The sequence below is a fragment of the Equus asinus genome, chromosome 3 (assembly GCF_041296235.1).
Source record: "Equus asinus isolate D_3611 breed Donkey chromosome 3, EquAss-T2T_v2, whole genome shotgun sequence".
Taxonomy (NCBI): Eukaryota; Metazoa; Chordata; class Mammalia; order Perissodactyla; family Equidae; genus Equus; species Equus asinus.
The window spans coordinates 33,746,302-33,773,777 of record NC_091792.1 but is presented as its reverse complement, the minus strand read 5'-3'; the positions used below and the strand labels follow the sequence as shown (position 1 = coordinate 33,773,777).

The window sequence follows — 27,476 nt, the reverse complement described above, 5'->3', positions numbered from 1 at the left end:
GATTAGTTGTTCCCTTTTCTAAAGTAAAGAGTTTTATCCAAATCTACCTTTTTCTTTTGAAGTTGGTATTATTTTCATTTAACAGAAAAGGAAAGAGAAAACAAAACTATGCTATCATCGTGTCACACTTGGTCAGAGTGTACCTAGTGAAATAATCATTTACTTTTACTATAGGTTAGTTGTACAAAGGAACAAGACAGACAACTTCTTTCTAGTCCTCTAGAAACAATTTACAAAGGGAATATATTTCTTCTTATTCTATATATTCTTTTCTTCTACTCCAGAAACTGCTTTTTTATATTTTAGCCAATAATTTTCAATAGAGGGGGTGAGTTTATATTAAAATCACTTGGGGCTATTTCAAACTGTTCACTGCTGGGTTAGTTATGGAAGGAAAGTGTGTTGGGGAGGGGGCGGGGTGTGAGATTCAGAAGCACCATTTCAGACCTTTAACTATTCAAATTGACATTCAATCAACAAAGCCATCCTGAGTGCCCTGCACTGTACTATACACAGGGGACAGAGACAAAGATGTCTACAGCCTGAAGGAACTCACAGTCCAACGGAAGAGCCAGTGTGTGAACTAACTCTCACTGGGGCAAACTGGGTTCCCTGCATGGTACTAAAGGGTGGCACTGAGAAGTCTCCAGCCATCTCCAAGGCCTCAGCCAGGAGGAAGGAGTGACTGCACCAAGGTCGGCCGTGAGCTTGAAGAGGAGGCCCGGGTACTGTGCATTTGCCCACCACGAACTAACTATAACACCGCGCGATAAAAAGCTCTAACAGGTATAAACAATAGTATATAAAAGCAGAAAAGGAGAGAACATTCAATTCTAGGGATTTCAGGAAGTTTTGCCAAAGAGGAAACACAGACAGACCTTAAAGGATTAGCAGAATTTTGTGAAACAATAGAGCTAACATGGAGTGATCATTACATGACAGACACCATTCCAAGCACTTTCCATATATTAGCTAGTTTAATCTTTGCAACAAACCCTCCGAAGTAAACACTATCATTTTCCTCATTCTACAGGTAAGGAAAACGAAATATAGAAAAGTTAAATAACTTTTCCAGAGTTTACATACACAGTTGTAATTGGCAGAGCCAGGATTTGAACTCATGTTGTCTGGCTCTAGAGCCTCAATTTTTTTAACCTCTTTTCTACATTGCTACTTCTAACAGACACATAATAGAAACGCTAGGGTTCAGGGCGGTTGGAGGCAATACAAGGCCGGTAACAAGTTCAGGGGCGAGATGGAAGGGCCTGTGACAGATCTTATCCTGTGGTCAAGGGGAAGGTTTCAAATCATGATTAGATCTAAGTTTCAGAAAGACAGCTAAGGCGATATCCTCAATACAGGAAGACCTCTCCATTCAGAGAACAAAAAACAAAACAGAAGACACTACTGCCTCCAAACACTGCAGGGGCCAGTGCGAGGACGAATGTCCCGACGCCCCTCACAAAAATTAAGGTGACAAGATCACAAACCTTTGCACAGAAATGGGCACAGATGAAACAAAACGCAGGCTGGTGACTAATTTCTGCCTACTTGTGCTGCGCAGTTTTTAACATACGAGTCACTTACCTCCCATCAGGAACTCAAGTCCATGATGCTATGGCCTTGGCAAGACAAGTCATTTTTTTCTGCCCCTTTTTGTACTTCCTTCTTTAGTTTATGTCAAAAGCTAAGTGGCCTTATCAGTTTAAAGTGCAAAATAAAAACATGAGTCAGCAAACAGAGATTTCCTTCCCTCTTCTGCAAATACAAACATTTCACATTGACCAAAAAAAAGCATCCGTCTGGGAGAGAATCCCCAGAAGCTTTCAAAATACTGAGATGTTTGTTTCAGCAACTTCTCTTTTAGAAACTTACTCTACGGAAATACTCCGAACTAGAAAGGTAAAAAGTTTCTGCACAAAGATTTTCATCAGAGAATTATTTATTATAGGGAAAAAAAGAAATATCTGTTAATCGGAAAATAGTTACATAAACTATAGCACAATCCACTCAGCAGTATATTATATAGCCCTTAAAAATTATATTCATAAAAACTATGTAATAACTTGGGAAAAAACCTTAAGCAGAACATAAAATGGTATACACAGCATGAACAACTACATAAATATACCAAAATATTAATAGTGGCTACATTTGGAAGGCGAGTAATCTCTCTCTCTCCTACTTTTCTCAACTTTTCAAACATTCTTTAATGAAAAACTTTAACTTTTGAATTTTTAAAAAGCCACTATATGCAGATATTTTCTAATTACAAAAAAACAAAAGTCAATTTCATGAGCTCAAGCCCCATACAAACTCTACTTACAAGTCAGGTTGGACTTATGGCAAGATCCGATTTCAGAAGCAATAAAAGCGCAATTTAAAACAGGGTTCTAAATTCAGAACCTTTCCCTACGGAATCTCCCTGATGGGAGGGATTTCTATTAGCACTGCCAGAAGCCAAATGAGAAAAATTCTCTTATAATACTCCTTTTGCCAGGCTATTTAATTTTGCAACTTATGTGGTATTCCTTAATGGAAAAGGAAAAAGCAAAAAATTTAAAATACCTTTAACTGCTGTGTAACTTGCTTTATATTTAAAGGAAACCTAATTAGCCAATTGCACAACAATAGGCATTTTTCTTTATCTTGGCCTTTGCTAGATTAGTAAAGAAACACGTAATTATCCAACTGTGTGAACAGCAACAAAGTACACTCTCTGCCATTCAACACCTTTCAGATCCCAAATTCCCACAGAAAGTTTTAAAAGAAAATTATTCTAATTTGTATCTGAAGATACAATAAAAAAGAGGGGAGAGCAGGGTTACACACCAAGCATCTTCAATAAAAGGAGGAGGGGGGCAGAGAAAGGTAACCACCATATGCCCTCCTTAGCTCCAGACTAGCACTGTTTTACAATTCTTGCACTGGCACGGAATTCAATGAACTAGACAAATTATCCCACGAAATATTGAGGGAATAATTAAATCATTCAATAAAATAAACTTAAAAGTATATGCTCCAAAAAGTAACTGGGGGGAGGAAAAAAAGACTCCTTGTACCTTAAAAAAAGTAACTGACAGAAGATAAACAGTCTATTGTCAATGAAGCAAGCAACTCCCTTTTTTTTTTTTTCCATTTCTTGTTCTTTGGTTCATTAACTCTAATGGTAAAACATCATGGCATGAAGATCAAAAGAATCAAGGAACTAAAAGCACAGGGTATTGATTAACTTCACTTTGAAACTGTTTAATAGTTGGATAAGTTGTTTAAGAAAAAGAACTTGACAAAAATTATGTTTCTATAAAATGTTTGATCCATTTTCCTGGGAAACAAGTATTTTCAAGTAACTAAACTGTGTGCAAATTTTCTGACTTACAACACTAGCTTTCTTCTGAAACAGATGATCTTGTGAAAAAACAGAAAAAGTAAAACCTAGCTCCCAAAAAAGAGCTAACAGTGGGGCTTCTGACAAATCCTAAGTAAACTGTACGATTTTTGTAACTTAGTAGTTTTTGTATCTAAAACATTTCACCATATACCTCGCTAAAATGCCATGGAGGTGTAAAATACCTCAGAGATGTGTTGTATAAAGTGATTGGTGGTGACATTAATTATTACCATGGAAAGGTATGTGTCACCTATCCTAACATCCAATTTTAGATAGGATTCAAGCCTGATGAGAACTCTTGCCTTCTCTGAGATGTTTAGCTAAATTAAGAAATCAAAAAGGGTCAAAAAGTGGACATGCCAGGGGATCTGTAATGTAACTTTTCATTACTCCAAATGGACTATTTTTTTTAACCTGCTTGATTTCATTTAGGTACCCTAGGCAACTGGATACTCCTACCGAAGGCAGAACTGTCAAACAGATCATGATTCCCAAGGAGGATAAAACAAAGATACCCTAAAAATTCCTGACACTCTTAGAAACCACAGAATCACAGAAGACTAGACACTAAAGATTAGGGTTAAAAATGCTTAAAAAGATGAGGGCAGCAAAGAAAAATATTCAAGAGACTCAACGCCAGTAAATATTTTAAAACATGAAGAGCAATCCATCATTAAGCCAAGAATTACAATGAGCTTTGTTGGTTAAGAGTAAGAAGGAGAATTCACAAAAAGGGGGGTGGGGGGAGATTATAACCATATTCATTAGATCTAAATAAAATTAGGCTACAGAATTAATCAAAAGTCCTGAAGAACTGGGAACTTCCAAACTTCTGATAAAGCTAAGGGTGACTTTTTACAGGAAGGCGACCTTCTGTAACCATGCCATGTATTACTAAACTTTTTATAAAAGTTAAGATTTTGCATGATAAATGGTTTTTAAACAAACAAGTGGAAGAGCAGACAACCCGCATACTGGCTGAGCAGGAGGGCTGGAGCAGAAGCGGCACATCCCCTCACACTTCCAGATGGAGAAACAATCCTGTGAACAGTACCCGTGAAAACCAGCATCGGAGACAAGTGGAGACAGTGCTCTGGAACAAGCGGAACACAACCATAAGTGGTACCAACTCCAAACAGTGCCTGATAAAAGGATTAAAGAGTATTTACTGTACAGCTCCTTAAGGAAAATGATACACCTTTATCTACTCTTAAGGCAGACAGGAAAGAAAAACAAGTTAAAATTTGCTACACAAGTATAACACCATTACAATGAACATAAAACCAGAGATTGGTTTTCTCTAGCTATTTCAGTCTCAGAAAATACCCCAAAGTAACAATGCTCTGTGATTTGGTTTCCACAAATAATCTGTTCAAATGTTTCTTTTCCCCAGTTACTCCAATTAGGAACTAACTTTATGGTTTGGGGCTATCTGTACTGGAGGAGAAACCAGGTGAAGAGCCTCTACACTTCTCCCCATTTTAAAATAGCAGTTAACCCTCAACTTTCAACATTTCTCAATTTCAAACGGGTCAACGGCAGCTAAATAAAACTCACCACTAACTAAAATAAGGGAAAAAAAATCCCAGAACAAGAAGAAAGTGAGGATGGATAAAACCTCTCTCCATGGCTTTCACAGATTCAAAAGCACTTTTTAAACTGCCTACTTCACCGCTAGGAAGTTGGGCTAGAAGGAACTCTACTTTGATTGAGTCCTCAGAAAAAGAAAATGTATTTAAAAAAACAACTTCCTATACAAGAAAGCAGTGTGAAGATCCTGGGGAGGTGACAGAAGAACTCTGCCTGCCTCAGATCAGAGCAGCCGCAGCCCTGCTGTCACAAACACCCAGCAGCCAGTTCCACCTCACCGAGCCTCTACTATTAAGCGCTGCTTTGACTACTTCCAAACGCTGCCCAACTTCCTAAATGTGTGATTGATGACAGACCAGCTGGTTTGTCATTTTTTCTTTTAAAATTTTTTTTTCAGAGATTAATTTTCCAAATCTGGGGGAACTGGGGGGTGAAGGGGGGAGAAAGACAAGTTCTTGAAAGTCTATTTTTAGTAACGCAATTATGCAGGTACTACTGCCTTTGAAACAGAGGCACTAACAGCCAGTCTTCCAATCTCTCAGGTGTGACTTAAGTGACATGCCAGCAAGAGCTGCAATCTCTCTCAATAGAGTGTTGAGTGAGTGGGGAATCTCAGGAATCAAAACGAAATGGAATAAAAGGAATATAACACGTAGACTTTGAATTCCAGTTTACCGCCGCCCACTTGTGAGTTCACTGCAAGCTGTGACATTTCAGCCAAATGATTTCAAAAGTAGTATCCCCTTGATGAAGACGAAGCAAGGAATTTATGAATGTCACAATTACATGAGTTTCCAAGGACGGAACTGTAGTTTATATATTTAGGCGTGTCAAGGATGCTATTCAATATATCTTCATTGTGTCAGAAAATTCTTCAAGACAAGAACTCTTTCTGGTTCTACACTGCATACACAAGTCCTTCCATCCTGACAAATCTAAGCGGCTTATGAGACAACTGGTCCATTTTTCTGACTCTCAGAGATTCTCTATAGAACAGTGAGCGTCAGTTCTGTTTGGTTTCATTAGATGACTACTGGTTTAGTTAAGAAGACTGACGGCACTTAGTTTTCTTACTGTCCTCAATTTCAACAAACAAACTTGGTTATTTCTACATCTCCTTGCCACTTCCTCTAAAAGCACAACATTCCTTAATGCCACTGAATCTCCTTTTTCAAAATTCATGCTTGTAATGGAGAACTGTCCTTCAATATCTGGTGGCTTTCCAGAAACCCAGGTCCTAATTACCTGACCCTGACAAATTTCATCTGTCTTCACCTCACCTCAAAAAGTGTACGTCATTTGGCCTGCAAGTGCTCACTCTTCAAACACAGGAGACTGAAGACCAGAAGCATTTTAAAATTTAATTTTATTGACTACAAAATGAAAGTCTACAGTAGTTATCTTTCAGAAAAAAAATACTCCCTTTTGAGTCACTGTTATCATAGAATAGCAATTTTACAGATTGCAAAGGATGCTAAATGTGCTAAATTTCTGTAAGTGCCAGTTACGAATGATTAATCATTAACAAATGAGCAAAATTATTTTAATTGAGCTCATACCGCATGCAAGCTTTATACTAGTTGTTTTCACAAATAATTTTATTGAGTCCTACAGCAATCCTTCAAGGTATATAGCATTATCTCAATTTTACTAACAAACCTGAGGGTCAGAGGTTAAGTAATTTTCTCAAGACCATTTTCCAGTAAGCATTAGATCTAAATTTTAAACCAGAACAGACACAAAAGTCTATAAATCAGGTTAAAAAATAAGTAATTCAAACGCCAGAATCACAAATAAAAACAGAATAGGCTAGAGGAGGAAAAAACTATCCCTTTTGTTAAAAAAAATCCTGCTGTATTTCAATTTGGGAACATAATTCTCTTGCTCCACTGATCTCACAGGTGCTGTTTATGACAACAAACACGCACATCTGTAGGGGTGAGCTGACACACACAAGGCAGGACGGCCTGAACCCTCTCCCTATATTTAGATCCTTCAGCTCAGCTCTTAATTGAATAATTTAATCAAGACCCTCTAGAAGGGAAACACATCCATATTCATCACAGGCATCAAAGGAAACATCTTTACAAGTTATATCCTTTTACAAACCCACATATGGTCTCACGCCATTCTCCCAATTGTTGAACTCCTCCTCTGGGAAGAGCATGGAATTTTATTTCTTTTTATCACTTGAAAAAATCACTTCCCTCCTAATTCAGTAAAACTGGGTGGAGGCCACTTCCTCCACAGGTGAGAGAAATAAAACTTGTTGATCTGTCATTGTCAGGAATTTTAAAGTTAACCATTTATTTTATGTACTTTCAAAATGGAAACAAAAGGCAAACTGAATCCAGAATAAGAAATCAGGGCACATTCTCCAGACTCTCAAATAGTAACCCCACCATTTTTCTGTCGTTTTAAGATGTTTAAATAAGGGAACAAGAGCCCTTTGCTTGGACCGGCAGCTTTCCACTTAGTAGCTGTACTTTTAAACAGACACCTCTCTGAGCCTCAATTTGCTTTTCCACAAAATTTTGACTCCACCACCTACCCCACTGGGTTGTTATGAGACTTAAATATGAATATGTAAAACTGATTTGAAAATTACACTGAAAAATCTAACACATTTTATTAACAGAGCAGTTTCACAAATAAAGCTAATTTTAATATTTTGTATATACACAAAAACAAAGTTTCTGTCTTAGTTTTTGTCTGTTCAGTGAAGTTCTAACTTTACACCAAAAACAAAGGAAAAGAAAATGATAAAAAGAAAAGCCGAGAGGCTGGCCCCATGGCCTAGTGGTTAAGTTCACGCTCTGCGCTTCAGTAGCCCAGGGTTTCGCCGGTTTGGATCCTGGGTACAGACATGGCCCCGCTCATCAGGCCATGCTGAGGTAGTGACCCACATGCCACAACTAGAAGGACCCACAACTAAAATATACAACTATGTACTGGGGGGATTTGGGGAGAAAAAGCAGAGGGACAAAAAAAAAAGAAAAGCCAATCACCACCACAGTCATTCAATTCATTCGACAAACACCTATAATCTGTAAGACCCTATTCTAAGCACTGGGGACACAGCACTGAACAAAAGAGACAAAAACTGCATTTTTTAAAAGTCCATGCCTTCACGAGACCTGCATTCTGGTGGTGAGGGAAGGCCTCACCGAGGAGGTGATAGTTGAACAGAAGCCTGAAGAGGTGAAGGACAGAGCCATGGGCTATCTGGGACAGCAAGTGCAAAGGTCATGAGGCAGGAATGCGCCTGAAATGTTCAAGAACAGCAAAGAGTCCAATGCAGCTGCAGTGGAGGGAGTGAGGGGAGAGCAGTGGGAGATGGGGTGGGAGAGGTGAGGGGAGCAGACATAGAAGGAACCTGCGGGGAGGTTAGAGCTCTCACTCTAAGTTGAGTTGGGCCCACCGGGAGACATGAGCAGAGTTGTAAGCCATGATCTCACTTCTGGTTTAACAGGCTTACTATGTTTTGCTGGGCTGAGAACAGACTGAAAGGATAGAAGCAGGAAGTAGCAGGAGTATGAAGGTGTAAGGAGACCCGTTAGGAAGGTATGGAAATTGTTACGGTTGGAGATGATGAAGGTTTGGATTGGCGTGGCAGAAGTGATCAGATTCTGGACATATTCTGACGGTATGGTCAAGAATAAATATACTTTATTGCTTAAGTAAATAAAATAACCATAAAATTGGAGAAATCTGTTTAATTTTTAGAAGCGCAAAATCCCGTATTATAGGACTATGAGATTATCTGCAGTGGGGTCAAAGGTCACTGGAGACACAGTCCAAGAATTACCACAGGAACAGTATGGAGGGAATAATAACAAGAAGCTACAATCTTGTAGGAATTAGGGCGAATGATGGGGAGTGAGGTAGTAAGTGACCAACAAGGAAGGAAAGTGAGTGATATAATCTGACACAACCTTCAAAGCTGGGTGTTTTCAGAGGATGGTGGGAGAATGGTCTGGAAGTGACAATGAAGAGGACCCACACTTCCAGCCCATCTGGTATGAGGGTAATGAGAGAAAACAGCCAGGACTTGAGAGCTACAAGGGAAGCAGCATCCTCGGATGAGCTTAATCTGTGTTCATGTTCCCAAAAACCCAGATGTCTAATAATGGAATGATTAAATAAATTATAGTATGTCCGACAATCATGTAACTGTTAATAAAGGAAAAAAACCCAGACAGACTTTCATGTCTAACATGGAAAGAAAACCATACCATAATTGTTCAGTTAAAAAAAGGTGCAGAACAGTATATATAGCAGGATCCTATTTTAAAAACACAAATAGAGACAAAACCTGTACATGGATAATATATGTGCCTCTTTAAAGGCCTGGAAGGAAATAAACAACCCTGAACAAGTGGTCATCTTCAGGAGTGAGCTGGGGGGAGGGGAGTGCAAGCAAGCAGACCATTTTTACCTATAACCAACTACTGTTTTCAATTTTGAAACCCCAATAATAAAAATAAATAAAAACTGAAAGTAGGTAAGAGATTTATTCTACATGGTTCCAGAAGAAGGTATTATGACCAAGACGTGGCAAGATTTATCTTTTTATAAAGGAAAAAATAATGGGAAGTGTTTCTGTATAGAATGGAATACCACTGTATTAGAACTTTTAGAAATTTATTCCTGTGTACAGGGTTAGAATATATGGCCTAATTCCGGGTGAACACGATATAGGTGGGAATGTACTTTTTTATTAAGCAATTCAGCCACATGATCAAAAAATTTAATTTTACAAAATGGCATATCATAACAAAAAGTAAGTTTCCTGCCCATTCTAGTTCCTTCGTCCCCTTTCCATTAACAGTTCAAATATGCTTCAAATTTTTCAATGCATGAATTTCTTACCAAAAAAAGTTCTGTATTACTCAAATATCTCAGAGCAATTTGTTCCTGTCCCTTTTCCAGTATATAAATCTGTTACTCAGAAGAATAAAATAACTTCTAAAAATCAAAGTTTACATAACCACTGAAACAAACATTGAGATCAGCCAGATTTCACTCTCCTCCACATGACAATCAATGACATCCTGTTTTCAATCTGCCAAAAACTGGACTGGACTTACAAATGTTCGCTTGGCCACCTCAGAGGAGACTAAACAAAGACCAGCAGCCCCCTTCCAGAACAGCAAGAGCGAAAAGAAGCCAAGTGCAACGTCTGTCACTGGGTTATACGCTGTGGATATGAGCAAGCATCATCACCTATAGAATTAGGTGAGACCTGCGCCATAAATCTAGACCATTTCTGCTCAGATGCACTCCTGTCCATTAACCTCCCCACAGTGACTGACTGACAGTGAGAATGGAAAAACCTAAGAGAGTGCTCCGAGAAGACTTCAGAACCCAAGTTCTCCTCCTTTATACGTTCAACTACTAAGAGACCGTTAGTCTCCATTAACTCACTACTTAACTGAACAATCCTTTAAGCAATGCTGAAATTACCACGAACGTGAAGGTGCCGTCGAAAGACAATGAATCTGATACAGCTCCCACCACCACCAAGCTTACAGTCATAAAGTGTGTGGGGGAGGAACGGGAGAACCATATTACAAGTTTGGCTGTGATAAGAGTTGAACCATCCGTTCAGGCTGTTTTTCTGAGGAACATATGTGCAGGGAGAGTGGCCAACAATCTGTGCCATTTTCTTTGCCCCAATTACATCTCCTGTGCATCCTGGGCTTTGTGTTACCCACTGTGCGATAGAAACCAAACGAGCTCAACTGACTATCCACCAGTTGCATCAACGGGTATGAACAATGCCATGGATAATCCAAAGCAGCCTTAATAAAAATTAACCATTGCTTTTGGAATGTGTTATGCTTTATCAAAGAAAGCTTTTAATTTCTTATCATGTTTTGGTTACAGTAATAATAAAACAATTATATACCCTGGAGAATATAGTAAATTCTAAAGAAATGCCTGTTCAAGACTCAAATGTGGCTGTGGAAAGTCTGTAAGTGGATGACAGAGAATTAACTACCATGGTTTTATTACATTACAAAAACTTACAAACATTTTATCATATAAATCACTCTTTCTTCTCAAAATTCATACACCATGCTGGCCCCTCCATCAATTTTCAACACAGCTCAAGTATTCAGAAAGAATAAAAAAATCATTCTCGGGGCCAGCCCCGTGGCCAACTGGTTAAGTTCATGCACTCTGCTTCGGCAGCCCAGGGTTTCACTGGTTTGGATCCTGGGCACGGACATGGCACCGCTCCTCAAGCCATGCTGAGGCGGTGTCCCACTTGGCATAGCCAGATGCACTCACAACTAGAATATACAACTATGTAATGGGGGGCTTTGGGGAAAAGAAGAAGAAAAGAAGACTGGCAACAGATGCTAGCTCAGGTGCCAATCTTTAAAAAAAAAAAAAAGAAGTCATTCTCACATCACCAACATCACCACCATAATGAAGCATGAAACATGGTTCTGAGCACTTACCTATTAGCTCTCTTAATCCTTATGAAAACCCTATAAAGATCATTTTGGAGATGATGAAACTGAGGGGTAGAAAGGTTAAGGAGCTTGCCAAGCTAACCCTTCTACCCTGCTGCTCCTATGTACCTCCTCCTCTGCCTCATGCATAAAGTGGAGGGACTGACAAGCAAAGATTTGCTTAGTCTTATTTTAATCCCTCCAACTCCTTCCCTTCCCAGCTTATTTTTGTTTTCATTGTTGCTTTCCTTCTCGATATCTTCCCACTTTCTTAGAACATGGAAAAAACAGTTTTATTACGGCAGCAATGACAAAATTAAGTTCATTTTAATCTAAAGAGCCTAGAATGGGATAAGAAGTTATAAGCTGTAACTCAGCAAGACATAATGAAATGGGCACCATTACTTCACACCCACAGCTCATGTATATGGTCAACTCAACATACTTTTCCTATAATGAGTCTTGGAACATTAAAATTAAACCCCTTTAAGAAATTCATTTTCTTTACAGTCCCACTGATTATTCTTAGGGTCCTTTACTGAAAACATAAACAAAATGGAACAAAAATTACTGGCTCAGTTTTTTCTTGAGGTCATACATCTCCATTAAAGCAAATGTAGAAACGGAGAAAATTTAACCAGAGGACGCTTTCAAGCATCATATTTTATTATGGGTAAAATATTAAAATATTCATTTTAATGGCTCATACACAGCTGGCAGCCACAATGCTCTCTATAGATAAAGGCAAAAAATAGTACTCTCAACTGTAGAGGGTTTGAGTGAGGGGATGGTAAAGCAAACCGTGTACTGGTGTGGCAGAAGCAACGGTCGACAACACTACCGCTTCAGTGTCCTATCTGCCTCCCGATCCCCTTTGCTTCCTCTATTCCAGGGTTTCTCAGCCTTAGCATGCAGGATATTTAGCAGCATCCCTGGCCTCTTCCCACTAGCTGCTGGTCAAAACACTCCTGCCTTCCCCTCAGTGGTGACATCCAGAAATTTCTCCAGACATTGCTCAATGAGCAACTGCTCCACCCCACCACACTTTCCCTCTGCTTTTCTCCTCGTGATCTAACCGCCTCAGGTCTCAACGGTCTTATCTAGCTCCACTTCTAGATCTAGGACAAAGGAATTGCTGACTCCTTCACGAAGGGAAAAGGGAAAGATGTCAAACACACATACCCTTTCTTCCTATCTCTTTTCTCCTCAAAGAAAAAAAGGGGGAGCAAAAAGTTAATCCTCAGAATTAACTGGCACATCTGGAGCCCTTACAACAGGTATCACACGGCACCAAGTGTTACTGGGTATAAAAGCCAGTTCGTAACCATCAGGAATCTACAACACGCCACAGGTCATGTTTCCTGACATGTTTTAAAAAACAGCAAAATGAGGGGCTGGCCCCGTGGCCGAGTGGTTAAGTTCGCGCGCTCCGCTGCAGGCGGCCCAGTGTTTCGTTGGTTCGAATCCTGGGCGCGGACATGGCACTGCTCATCAGACCACGCTGAGGCAGCGTCCCACATGCCACAACTAGAAGGACCCACAACGAAGAATATACAACTATGTACCGGGGGCTTTGGGGAGAAAAAGGAAAAAATAAAAAATCTTAACAAAAAAACCCAGCAAAATGAAAAAATTCACTCATCAAGCACCTACTGTGCATCAAGCCAATAGTTCTTAACACTGCTATACATTAGACTTACCTGAGGTACTTTTTTAAAGCTCCCCATCGTGACCCCTGAACAGGATCCCCCTGGGGGGCAGACCCAGGCATTTCTGTGGTGGTCGTTATTCATGTGATTCTGATAGGCAGACAAGGTGAGAACCGCTGTGCTAACACAAAGATCGTAAGGACACTGTCCATACCCCTCAAGGAACTCACTCTAAAGAATAAGATAACTAACTCTAAAAGCTATTAAAACAGAAGCTGGACTAGACAAGCAGGTTTGTACTGGTCCTCAAAGTTACAAGATCCTCAGTGCAAGTCCTACATTTATGACCCCTTAACCCAACTTTATCAAGCTGTGTAAGAGATACACGATGAACATAAATATACATATAAATAGAGACACTCAAAAACTTCGTAAAGAATCCACGAAGGTAGAGGCGGGCAGGAAGCAGGAGCTCTACCAACTGCATCAGATTTCCTTCCTAATCCCTTGACTTTGAAAGATTACCCCAATTCTAAGAGAAACACCTTCAAACTAAGATGCTATAACATGAATAACAATGGCTTGTTATTTAACTTTTCATGTTATGGTAGCCTCCCCTTACCAGTAAGATTGCTTCTTCAGGGCAGAAACTGACGGATCCGTTTCCGTATCCCTCCCCAAACACAGCCCAGGGCTGAACACACAGTAGGAATGCACGAAATACTTGCTGAACTGACACCAGCGTAACAAAAAGCAGAACCCCACGGTGAGGGTGCATCTCTTTTAAAGCAGGCTTTCCTGGAATACAGATCAACATCTCAGCCTGCACAATTTGACAAGACAAAACTCTTCAGTGTTTAAATGCATATAAATGCTATAAAGAGAGCTTGGGTGCCAATCATTTAAATAGTGCTCAAGTTAATTTTGTTCAGCTAACAGAAAAACATTTAAAAGCCATCAAACATTCCCTCAAGCTTGAACAAACTAAATGGAAGTCCCGAGCACACAAACGTGAACACTGGGAAATAAAAGAGGTTGTTATTAATTATGCCAGACTGCACAGCCAGCAACAGGCAAAAAGCAAAACAGGAAGCTGTAACAGACGAGATGGAAGTATGTACAATCAGCCGTCCTGAGCCTTCATAGGGCTAAATGGATAGTTTCTAAAGCAACAGTCAGTGCATCATTATTCCCTTTCCTGAAAAGCTACTCTCCTTGATAAAACGAAGACCCATTTTCCCAGTCTTCACCCTCCGTCTCCAACACAGCTGCAAGAGTTAGAGGGACAGGTCTGCCCAGCGTGTACAGCTCAGGGCCCTCTGCCCATCACTGTCATTCAACAAGGACTTAAGAATGGGGAGGGATGGTGACAGGCCACGTGGTGAGCCCGCAGGTGAGATTTAAAAGACTTTTCTTTTTCCCCCAACTTTGAAATATCTGCAGATCATTTAAAAGAAATGAGATGGTGAGGCAGAAGATGTGGACAAATTCTATGCTGTCTAGTGGCTACGTAAGAACTCACTTAATGCTAAGGTGGCATCAGAGAGGTAAGGATGCCACCAATAACCAGAGATTGTTCCCTCACAGGCAGCATATGAAAAGCATTTTTTTTTTACATCCACGACCCTGTTATCCTTAGAGAAATCCGGGAAATTAAATGTTGATGCCTGTAATTTTTTTTCACTTTATAAGAGGTTTTACTACATGGGAGACTTTTCTCACTTTGATACCTTATAAACTAGTCCACCTCAACAATCAAAACCATATTCCAAGACCATCACTGTCTCATATGAATAAGGTAAATGCCGCTATAGATAAAATCTAATACTGCAACTCAAGTAGGAAAGAAAGAGGCCCATCTCGATGTGCTCTATGAAGCGTTGGTGTCTTTAAGGTTCACTGATCACACCAGCTGATTGAGAAATGGCAGATAACTGATAGCCCCTAAAGGGCTGAGGACACCTCACATCCTAATGAGGAGACTCCTAGTCCAAAATCATGTCAGGCAGGGTAATAGGTTAATATAAAGGAAGCGGGATGGAGAAGGCCTGCCTCTCGTAACTCCAGCTTGTATTTATCATGTGCCTCTTCTAACTCCAGCTTCTCTTACAAGGCAGGAACAGTCGAATCAATGAGAAAAGCTCAGTTTCCCCAGACTGGTCCTCCTGGGACACAGAGTAATACAATAAAGTAACAGAGAAGGCTTCACGCCCAGTCCAGTGAAGAGCCTGATCCAGGACACAGCAGAACATGTTACTTTTATTAGTAGTTTGCATTTCATTTGCCTGTTCATGTCCTTTACTGATTTTTCTATAGGGGTGGCGTTTCCTATTGATTTTAAAAGTTCCTTACAAAAAGCAGTAAGTTACTACAAATTTGTTGCCTGAAAGGTTGTCTTTGTGACTGTGTGTTTGGTCAGAGAAATGCTGTCAAATCTATAAATTTTTCCTTTACGGTTTCTGCCTTTGGAGCAACGTTTAGAAAGGCTCTACAGCTGCTATTAACACTCCCATCTCTTGAGATGATGCAAATCCATCTTCCCTTCCCTCTGACCAGTGACAAGAACCCATGCCAGAATCTTTCTGCACTGAGCATGTGTTACTATAATGAAAAAGTATCTTAACACTGATGAATGCTATAGGAAAAGCCATAGAGAAATTCAGAATACTTACTTTTATTAGCTCTGAGCAACTTAACTTTTTAAAATCATTAAAGGGCATTCTTCTCTTAGTTCAACTTCTATCCTTTTCTTAAAAACCTTTACCTAGAATTGTCAGGGAAATGCTCCATCTACAAACTCCCAAACTTGAGATTTCACAATTTCATTACGGGGATTCCCACCGCTTTACTCTGCTCAACTCATTCAGTCCATGACAGTCCTTATAGCCTGTTTTGACCCCTTATCTAGATTGGATCTGCTACTGCTCTCATTAACATTCTAGACTCTAAAATCACACTGTTGTTTATATAAATAGCCAACATTTTCTGAATGCTTCTTATACGCCAGGCCCTATGCTAAGTCCTTTATGTATTCTGTACTTCACCAACTTAAGACGCACCCCCTTGCCCCCATTCTAACGCCTGAAACCAGGAAATTAATAACCAGTGGTCTGTCATGTCTAACTAACAGTTGTTTCCTCAGTAGTACATGAAATAATGTCTTACAATCAGCAGCGTCTTAGATTAGATGAAACATGGACGTATAACTCATTTCATCTCACTAGCAATCCTGAGGCAGAGACTATTATCTTTATTTTTCAGATGAGGAAAGTGAGGTACAAAAGTTAACTGTAGCTCTCCCCAAGGTACAAACGGTGAGGTTTCGGGGCCTGGACCTAAACCTGGGCAACCTGACTCGAGAGCTTCATTTCTTCATGGATTTGCTATCCCTAGGCCAGAATCATCTCTTACCAACATTTCTCCCCAATCTTACTATCAAGCCACCAAGTTATTCTAGAAAGCCACAACTGCTCGTCTACTCCACAGCCACATCAGACTTCACCCCAGGCTTCCCCGCTGCTGTTTAGACTTTGAATTCTCCATAGATTTCCTGGCACATTAACTACAACAGTTCTTCCAAAACTTCTCCATTATTCCTAAACTTCCAATGCCATCTGCTGATTCCCTCATCTCACCACACCAATGAAGGGCCTGGCCTCTGACACGACTGGTAAAATCCACACAAGCCGGCACGAGCTCTGCCATCTGGTTTCCTCTCTAACCTGGACCCCATTCAGCTGCTTTCTCGGACAACTCTCCCTCCTTACCATGGCTACTATTTTGTCCCCTGTGCTCCAGATCATTAACTCTTCGTCTTTAATTGCTCCTGTCCATTGACTTCTTTCTCTCAACCTTTAAATAGGAAGAGGTCTCATCTATTTTGAAACGTAAGTCACTCAAGGGCATTTAAGAATCTATTTCTCGGGGCCAGCCCCACGGCTAAGTGGTTAAATTCAGGCGCTCCACTTCAGCGGCCCAGGGTTTCGTTGGTTCGGATCCCAGACGCAGACACAGCACTGCTGGTCAGGCCACGCTGAGGTGGCGTCCCACATAGCACAGCCAGAAGAACCTACAACTAGGATATACAACTATATACTGCGGGGCTTTGGGTAGAAGAAGAACAAAAAAAGAAGATTGGCAACAGATGTTAGCTCAGGTGACAATCTTTAAGGAAAAAAGATTTTTCATTTCTTAATAGACTGTCTCTCTTCACTCAACCGTATTCACCTGATTACCTCAACCTTTTCTCCTTCACCCTGAACAATACATCTCCCTCTCTGAACCTACTCCGGAATCTCTCTTCCCTTGGCTTCCTGGTTAAAGTGACCCTCTGACCCCTCACCTTTCTTCCAGTTCCTTCGTCTACTTCAAAGGCATCTCCCTTCTCCTAATGCCTAATTGTGGGCTTTAATGGAAGATTCGACCCACCAGCTCTTTGTATCTCTGTTCATGATGCTCTCAGCCTACCCATCTGCTCTTGGAAGTCTACCCATCATTTCTAGGAGATCACTGCTGGGGATCCTCATGTAAAGCTCTGAGCGCTTCCCCAAGCTGCAGCTTCGTTATGTATCTCCAACTTGCCTGTAGAATACTTAGACGCCCCACCTTAAATCCAACCTGTCAACTCTAATTTATCATTCACACAATCTTTATTCCTTCTACAACCAGTTCTTCCCTATTCTTAAGTAAGGGCTCTACTAATTTTCCAGCCACTCAGGTTGGAAACTTAAGAATAATCTCTGACACCTCTCTCTTCCATTGCTCTACAGCCAAATAACCATCTTGTGTTTTTTTGCTCTCAAACCCATCTCATCAGATAGGTAACTCAAATTGCTTTCTTACGAATCTCCTGGTATACAGGCTCCGCCCTCTACAATCCAAAAAACCGTATGTTTAAACACCTTCAGTGACTTCCCAATGCTTCCTTATTCTGGCACTCTGAGGTCCCCAAACTCCCACTGAGTGTAACCTTTATGACCATCTCTCCTACCTCACCATACTGGGCCCCATCAGGAATCCCCACTGTGGTCAGGCAACGCTGCTAACCAGCCTCTAGATCTGTGCTCTCCAACATGATAGCTACAGTGGCTATTTAAACATAAATTAATTAAAATTAAAAATGCATGGGGCTGGCCTGGTGGTGCAGTGATTAAGTTAGTGCACTCCACTTCCACGGCCCAGTGTTCACAAGTTTGGATCCCAGGCATGGACCTAGCAGCACTCATCAAGCCATGCTTCGGCAGTGTCCCACATAAAATAGAGGAAGACTGGCACAGATCTGAGCTCAGTGATAATCTTCCTCAAGCAAAAAAAGGAAAACTGGCCACAGATTTTAGCTTAGGGCCAATCTTCCTTACCAAAGGGAAAAAAAAAAGTTCTCTTCAGTTGCACTAGCCACACTTCAGATGCTCAACAGTCACTTGTGGCTAGGGCCTACAGTATTGGACAGCATAGATACAGAACATTTCCATCACTGCAGAAAGTTCTATTGGACAGTGCTTCTCTCGAGATCCTCAACACTCATGCTTACCTCCTGAGTCTTCCACGCCACTACTCTGCCCAGAATGTCTCTCCCTTCTACCTACGCAAACCCACATGTCCTTCTACACCAATGTGGTCCTCATGTGAGCTGTCTGTACAAGTGACTTTCACACTACCTTGCAAGAACTCTTGTAATACTGTTGCATTTTTCATTTTTGTGTGTCTTCTAATTACTGAGCCACTCAGAATAACGGTCACTGAATAAGTGGAGCATATACTCACTACAATACTGTATCAAAATTATCAAATAAGGGATATGTAACACCCCTCCTCCATTAAAAAGACACGTTTTCTTTCAATCATAACAAACAAAAGATCCTGCATTTAGCTAACTAAATAATGACTTAATTTAATGCCTAATTATAATGCTTGAAAGATAATTAGTTCCCTTTTTTTTCCTGTGGTGTTTGAAACTGAAAGAAAAATCTATGAAGGTCTGAAATACTTCCACTTTGCATAAGCACACCACAAAGAAACCACAAAAGATAGACAAGGAGAGGAAAATGAATGAACAGTTTGTGTAACTATACCCTATCTGAATTGTAGGAAAAAAATATCTATAGTACAGCTACCCTAACATTAAGCAGAAACTACAAATAAAGCATTAAAATATTACGTGTATAAATACATTTTTGAATCAAAAGCTAGACCTTTTTTTCTTCCTCTTTGCAAACATCATGTAGCGAATATTTAATTCTGAGCTCAAAAGCATGTACAAGCATAATTAACTGTGTGTATGTGTCCCTTTAAATTCAGGCTTGTGGTCTCAAGAAAATTAATTACGAAACCAATCCACCACACCACAGACCTGGGTTCTTACAAGAGAACAAGACTCCTTATCTGAACACTAGGAACCGAGCAGAGAAGAAATTTGGGAGAATCGCCAGGTAAGGATTCGTCAAACCTTGGAGGTTTTAATGCATTACAGTCAACAGGGAGTCTGCCCTGAAGTTCTGATTTCAGCTTATAACAAAAATTACAAAGATGATAAACTGCTCAAATACTGCGGTTCCCAGTGCCTTCCAAAAAATCTGAAGTAGCCACTGGAGTTGAACTGTTTATGAAAGTCTGGCTTTTCCCATCTGAAAGATAGCTTCCCTTATGCAAATGAATGTTCTACAGAACCTGCTCATTTCCGCAAGTCAGCCAGCAACAGCTGTAAATGTGACTTTTTGGCCTAGCGGACTAGTTGCACATCTCTAAAACTGACACCATCTCAATGATGAACACCAAAAGGAGGATTTTAATTTAGAGTTTGAGTAAGTACATTCATGCTACTTAGCTTAGCTATTTTTTTTTTAAAGAAAGTTAATCTAGAAGAGGTGTTAAAAATACTTCAGGTATTTTTGCAGCAAATCAGATGACAGATCACCAGATTAGACTGAATAGTTGTACTACTAGGTAATAGCAGAAAAGGAGCATAAAGAGTCAGATTTCAATTTGGGGCAAAATGGAGATGCCTCGATTTGTTATCAAAGCAGGCCCTCCTCATCTTGGTACCAAAAACTAACACCAGAGCTTCCAGGTTGGAAGCTGGAGGTGCTGCGCCCGGGAAGAGTGTGGAAGCTCTGAACCTCTTCCCTACACCTTGTCTTATGTCGTTCTTCCATCTGGCTGTTCCTGAGTTGTATTCTTTATAATAAACTGGTAACAGTAAGTTTAAAAAAGAAAGAAACCACACGTAGAAGTACAATTACAGAGAACACTTCATCAGCCTCGAAATCACTTTATGACTTAATATCAAATTTCTCTTTTTATATTTAAATTATCCTTTTCTTCCTCTGACCTTTCCAACTCTCTCCCTAGTTCCCCTTAGCTTCTTCCCTAAATACCCTAAACTCTAGCTTTTGGTTAGGAATGCGATTTATTTTTGAGAGTCAAGAGATAACATTCACATAGCAGCACTGCCTGATTTAATTTGAACTCTGTACAACTTGGATCTTCCATTTTCTAGTAAGGTCCCGCTGATTAAGTTAGAACATAGGGCTTTTCTTTTCCATCTCTAAAATGAAAAAAAATCGATTTTAATCTGTAAAAAACATCTCTCTGAGGTTGTCAGACTTGATTCCTACTCGGCTCAAACAATCTTAGGTACAAAATGTCAAGACCATCCCAAAAAGTTCTTTCCTCTCCTCCCGAAATTACCTGGGATATGCTCAGACCGAAGCTTCAGGATCACAGCGAGCAGGGTAGGAAAAAACACACAGACCAAGAAGAACTTAGCAACAAGGCGAGTGATCCAGGTTCTGCTTTCCCTCTCCCAATCACTAGCTGGGTGACTTTAGGCAAGCTAGTATGTTCTCTGGGCCTCAGACTACTCAATTGGATATGAACCAACTGTATCAGAAAATCTTCAAAGCAGCTTTTAACATGAAATCTCTCTCTTCTCTGGAAAGGAAATTACAAACGTTTATGAACGCACTTGGCAAGGCAGTTCCTTGGACGTCCTTCAACTGAAACATCATGCAACTTGGGTACTCAGGGGTCCACACAAGCTTACCAGGGCACATAAGCATTTTTAGATTGGAGGATGAGAGTGAGAAGATACAGGATCCGCGATTTGATCAGCTCTTAAACAGTCCTGACCAAAAAAATGTTAAGAACTGATGAACTATAAGACTACACAAAAGTAGACATTAAACGAAAAAAAAAAAAATCGCAAGGAATTTGCAATGAACTATTTGTATCTCAAAGTGCAGTGTTTTACAGCTAAGGGAAGACTAATTTTGATGAGATAAACTGAACTACTAGAGCTTTCCTCCTTAGGACCATCAGTTTGTGAACATACAAGAAAAACGCAAGGGGAAAGTGGTAGGAATGAGCCAGAAAAGCCGAGATAAAACTAATTTGGCTTTGAAATGCATTACTTTTATGTGACATTTATTCTTCCAATTATGTTCTGCTTGTATCCGTATTAACATTATGCTCCCTTTCTCAAGCACTTAAAAGAGGACAAGAGAAGACAGCCCAGAAAAGTACAATAGAGGACAAATTTGTCTTAAGACCTAAAAAACAAAAGCAAAGTCATATCTATACTGGAAAAATAAAGCCCAACAGAACAATGATTATTTGGGTATTCTACACCAAAAAAACCCCCAAAAAATACCGTTAAGAAGCTCTGGAGTCAAACTACCTTATTCATATCTCAGCTAAGATTATAAATCAAAATCACTAGTTAAGAAGCCTGACGCAAGACACTGAATCACTCTGAACTCCGTTTGTCTACCTGTAAAATGTGACAACAGAACTTAAGGAAGTTTTGAGGGTTAAATGAGATATGAGTATTAAAAACAAGGACACAGGAAAAACTCAGAAAAAATTAGCTACAATTATTTCTCACACTCAAAGCTCTTAATCAAATTAGAAGCCATCACACCAAAGATTATATGATCCACAGAAGAGTCAACTTCGTTTTATCCAGGAGCTTCAACTGTCACTTCCAAACTGTTTTTTATTTTAAAAAGAGCAAACTAGTAAGGAGCAAAATTAATGGACACATTTTTTTCTCCCTTGGACCCCACAAACTCATCAGTAGGGGTAACAAGCAGAGGAGGAGCTCAAAGATGAGCAGAAAAGGAGGAAGAGGAGAGGTAAAGGCCCCAGAGCTGCAACGTCCAATAGAACCTTCTGCGATGATGGAGGGGTTCTACAGAGACAGTGTCCAATGTGGCAGCCACTAGCCACAGGTGGCTATCGAGCATTGAAATGTGGCTAGTGCTACTGAGAAGATGAATTTTTATTTAATTTTAATTAAGTTCAATTTAAACACTCAGATGTGGCTAATACCTGCCTTATTGGACAGCACAGTCTCAGATGACCCATAAATCCAATAAGGATTGCCAGAAATTTAAGCAAAAAACAAGGGTCTCTTGTCCTGAATTGTTTCTATGTTCAATTCACATATCTCTGTTTTCAGTGGAGACCCAGTAACTATAACTAGCTAAAGAAATGACATGTCAGCTGATACATCAATACAGTGCAACTCAGTGCTAATAAAAGTATCAGAGATAAAAAGTATGTGGTCCTCTGATATTTTAGAAGGTCCCTAAGGCCAAATTACATTCCAGTTCACATGAAGCATGGTTCAGGACATGCATCAGAGTTGCACAGGTCCTTATCAGTACCCCAAAAGCATCTGTTTCTCCACCCTCAAATGGAAAGCTACTTAGACAATGCAGACTGACATCTCTGCATTTATCTTCAATTTATTTTCAAAAATTCAGAGTTCTGTGACCCTTTTCCTCTTTCAGAAACAGAAGCACTCCTAACCAGTTCAGCTTTTCCACTATAAACAAAATCTCTGTACCACCCATATCAGAAGTATAACGCCAGACTCCTGCTTAGTTGCCCCTGTAATACGGTTTAATTATGATGACTGAACTAATAGGCTGACATCATAGACTTTTACAGGCTGACCCCATGTCATCCTGATGTATCATTTTGCACCAGTTCAGTGCTGTAAATCAATTTAAGATCTCAAGCAGGTTGAAAAGGCTGGTAATGATGCTTTCTCTGCCGTCTCTGGAGACTCTACATTATACACAACTTACATTATTTATAAAGCCCCAATGATGCCTCCATTAGCCTTGTAAGACTACACAAATGAGATCTTTTATACACACACAACTTGGCCTTGATTGTGTAGGCGACTGCAGCTAAAATATACTGGTCTAATTACACTCAAGTTTACTCTTTTTCCAATCCGTTATTAAATTTTACCTTTAACAGAGAATTACTAGAAATCAAAATTACAAACAGCAATTTAGGTTTTAATAAATGTATTTGGGAAAATAAGACATCCTCTTAATGCGCTATGAACTTAGCAGAAAAAATTAAATTCCAAGAGGTTTAAGAGGTTAACATTTTTAATTGCCTAAAAACTGTCATTTCTCTAAAATACAAAGGTCATCAGCTCTTCAAGGGTATAAAACCAAAGGCTACTGCAAAAAGGAAAAATGTATTTGGTTACATACCTATGGTTGGAGGGATCAGAACTAAATCAAGGACAAATCACTACCCTCAAAGAAACCCAATCCTGCCCGGATCCTCCAGAGGCTCTGGCATCACCCACCTCTAGAAAAATCCTCTCTCACGACCCTGGTTACAGTTTCCTAAGAATTACAATATTACACAAATGTGCACCACCTGCACAGAAATAGCAAATAACTGCGAATGGAAAAGAGGGAGAGAGAGGAGAGGAGAGGAAAAATACTTTAATCAGTACAGCATATTTAGGCTTGGCACCTACATCAGAATAACACTCATGCAAAATATTTACACTAATTGAAAACGCTGGGGCAGTGAACAGTGTTTCTGCCTCTATTCTTTTTAAACAGTGGTTCCAATACAGCTCACTTACCTCCAATAAAACGTAAAGTGGTAATTACGAACAAGATGAAAAATCAACATGGGCACAGAACAGTTTTCTCATTGTGTTACTGAACGCAGGCATGCTCTCCACGACAGGCAATTAGAGCGAGAAACGTTCTGAAATAAAGGCATTCTGTGATTTAGCTGCTAAGTTTCCGCAACAGGAAGACATACAGTACGCATGCAACTTCTGCACCATTCCGAAGACTCTGAAACTTCAGATACAATGGAAAGAACAGAACACAGGAGGAAAGAAAAAGGCCGGTTGTCACAGCACTCACGTAAACGATGCTTTCTCAGAAGACGGTTCTGAGACGCGCCTCAATTTTCAGAAGGGAAGCGCCTTGCCGACTATCTCGCACGGTGTATTTAAAAATCGTATGCGCCTCAAAATAAACAAAAGCCGCAGCTACTGTAGTTGTAAGATCCGGCAGGCATTTGTTCCTCCTCCCTCCTAAAGTCCATCAAGGAAACGCTCTCCCGGGAAGCCTTCGTATATATTAAGCCACTAGAAAAACAAGCCCACGTCTGTCTCTCTCTCACACCCACCACCCCCACCTTCCTACAGAAACAACCCCGAGAAACACTAACAAAGACAGGGAGCAGAGCAAAGGAACAGTTGTTCAGCAGCGAACTCACAAATGCACATGCAGTGAGGCAATCGAATCCGGTAAAGGGAAAGGAATGAGACGACACTTGGAGACGCAGGGGGGTGCAGGCGGAAGAGAAAAAAAAAAAAAAATTACGCGCCGCCGCCAAACCTTCGAATAAATTAGAGGGAATTTCGGTGCGAACTCTCCTTGACCCCGATCCCCAAGAGGCTAGTTGGGGCAGAACAGGGGACCCGTCGGGGACGCGCAGGGGACCTGGGCACCAGGTGTCCCCCTCGTGCGAGAGCCGCTCCGCGCGCCGCCGAGCACGTCGAGAGGCGCGCCGGCAGCCGCCCTCCGCTCCCGCAAGGGTCGCCCGGCCGGCGCGGGACACAATGGGCCCGCGAGCCGCGCGCACGGCCTCGGCCCGCTGCGGAAAGGGAAAGAGAAGCGGGGCGCGGGCGGAGGGGGAGGGGGCCCGGAGATCCCGCCGCGGGCCGGGCCGGGGGCGAGGCACGGGACCGAGGAACGCGGCTTCCCCACCGGAGACCCAACAAAGACGCGAGGGGACCCCCGGCCGAGCCCTGCCGGGCGAGATGGGTGCGAGGGGAGGAGAAGGTGGCAGGTTCGCTCCTCGGAGCGGCCGCCATCATGGAGGGGGGTCCCCGGTCCGCCCCACGCAGGGAAGAGCCCCCTGCCCGCCGCAGCCCGCGCCCCCGGGCCCGCGCTCGCCCCAGCGGTGGCGGCGGCGCTGGGCAGCCCAGGGCGCCCGGGGAGGGCGGGGACGCGGCAGAGAGAAAGTTGGTTTCGGGTCTGTTTCGTTTTACCGGGTTGGCGGCGCGCCCGTCCGCGCGGGCGCACGAGTGGCGGGGCGAGCGGGGTCCCGCGGCCCCGGTCTGGCCGGCCGGGCGCTGCGCCGCGCTGCGCTCGCAGGGTCCCTCCCCGCGCTCGGCCCGGGCTGAGCCGCTCGGCCTCTCCTTCCTCCGCCCGCCCGCTCCCGGAGCCTGGATTGATCTGGTCGCGCTGGCGTCAGGGAGTCGGAGCCGCCCAGCCTCCACTCCTCGGCTGCCAATACCCGGCGCACTCGCCCGCCCGCTCGCTCGCTCGCTCGCTCACACGCGCACCCGCGCGCCGCCGCCGCCGCGCGACCAGGGATCCTCTCCAAATTCCCGGCCCAGCCGGCGAGAGCGCGACGCTGCGGGGCCCGAGGACGGCGCGGGGGAGCGGCCCGTGCCCCCTCCCCCCGCCCGGCCCCCAGCCCCCCGCCCCATTTATTCCAAGGAGAAAAAAAACAATGCCGCGCGTTCGGACTTTCCTCCCCCTGCCTCCTTTAGTCCCGGTGGAGCGGACTTGGTGCATTATCTGCGAGGGAAGTTTTGTGGTCAGTGTTTATTCTCTGAAATGTTCATCAACGCGGCCGCTGCGCCCACCGGACCGTGCTGTAAACGTCGAGCGCATTTTTGACAATTATCCTTCGAACCTCGCCTTCTTATGTCTAGTTTCCATTGACCCTCACTTACTCCCCAATGATTTGCAAGCTCCAAAAGTTGCACATACCCAGAATCAGATAGCCTAGTAACTATTGCGTGTGCTTATACCAAACCCTGAGTCGATACATGGGTCTTGTGCCAGTTCAGGATCTAATGATTCCAGTCGGTAGCCTCGTTGCTCCAAATAATGAGAGATGCCTCAATAGAACTCTAAATGTTTTAAACCCAATTTCTACAATCTTTTAGATGACACCAACCGTCCAAAATAAAAACAAACTAGCTCTCATCTACCTGATCTGCGTAGACATTGAAAATATATTTATTTCCGTAAGAATTGGTTTTTCTATTGGCCAGCTCTCTGGAAGCTGGCGTGAAATCTTGGATAATTACCATAATGTTGAGTTATGTTTAGAGACAAATAATTATTCTTAGGAATAAATTTCACATGAACCAAAAGAATCGTTACCACCAATATAAAGAAAATATCCAAGACCTCTGTAAATTAACAGTACTCTCCAATTGTCCCTGTACATTACATGTGCACATTCAATTTTAAATCCTTATTTATTATTTTATTATTTCTGCATTCCATGTTTAATTATTCAAAGGAAATGCAACAAATCCCATAAAACACATAAAATACCGTTTATAAATTATAGATCAGGATATTTCTGCTAATTTCTTTGTTAACCTATTTGAGCCCTTCCCAGCCCATTGTTGAGCCTCATCTTATTTTCCCTGAAAGCAGCATTGCCACAGGTCGTCATTCTCTGCTCCTTGGAAGGAACAACAGCTGGAGTAAGCCTTGTTAAATGCCACTCAGATCAAGTCACTCCTCTGCTCAAAACCCTCCCTTGATAAATAGAATGTGCTCTATCCATACAATGGAACATTATTCGGTCATAAAAAGAAAACAAGTACTGACTACTTGGATGCACCTTGAAAACATTATGCTTAGTGAAAGAAGCCAGACACAAAAGACCACAAATTGTATGCTTCCATTTTATATAAAATATCCAGAATAGGCTAATCTGTAGAGATCGAAAGTAGAATGGTGGTTGCCTATGTTTTGGGGAATGGGAGGTTGGGGAGATAGCTAAAGGTTATGGGCTTTCTTTTTGGGGGTGATGAAAATGTTCTGAAATGAGTTTGTGGTGATGGTTGCACAACTCTGTGGATGTACTAAAAACCATAGAATCATACACTTTAAATGGGTGAATTGTATGGTCCGTGAGTTTTATTTCAATAAAGCTGTTTAAAAAAGATATGACAACTAAACGTGGTATATTATCCTTGATTGGATCCTGAATTGAGCGGAAAAACTGTAAAATGACGTTGTAAAACTGTTAATTTTTTTAACCTATAGATGACCTTTCTTAGTGCAGTTCTAA

The 27,476-nt window shown here is 41.5% G+C and overlaps 1 protein-coding gene across 8 annotated transcripts in view; it reads right to left on the bottom strand.

Annotated features, from left to right (window-relative positions):
• Window positions 1–25,696, bottom strand: part of SMAD1 (SMAD family member 1) — an 80,002-nt gene extending 54,306 nt beyond the window's left edge. Inside the window, exons 1-2 of one of the 8 annotated variants that reach the window (XM_070504838.1) lie at window positions 24,645–24,660; window positions 23,995–24,122 (exon numbers count right to left, since the gene is read on the bottom strand). The gene's annotated coding sequence lies outside the window, so the exon portion shown is untranslated. The other 7 variants (XM_014838120.3, XM_044767182.2, XM_014838122.3 and 4 more) reach the window with 7 other exon arrangements.
• Between the last annotated feature and the right edge of the window lie 1,780 nt (window positions 25,697–27,476).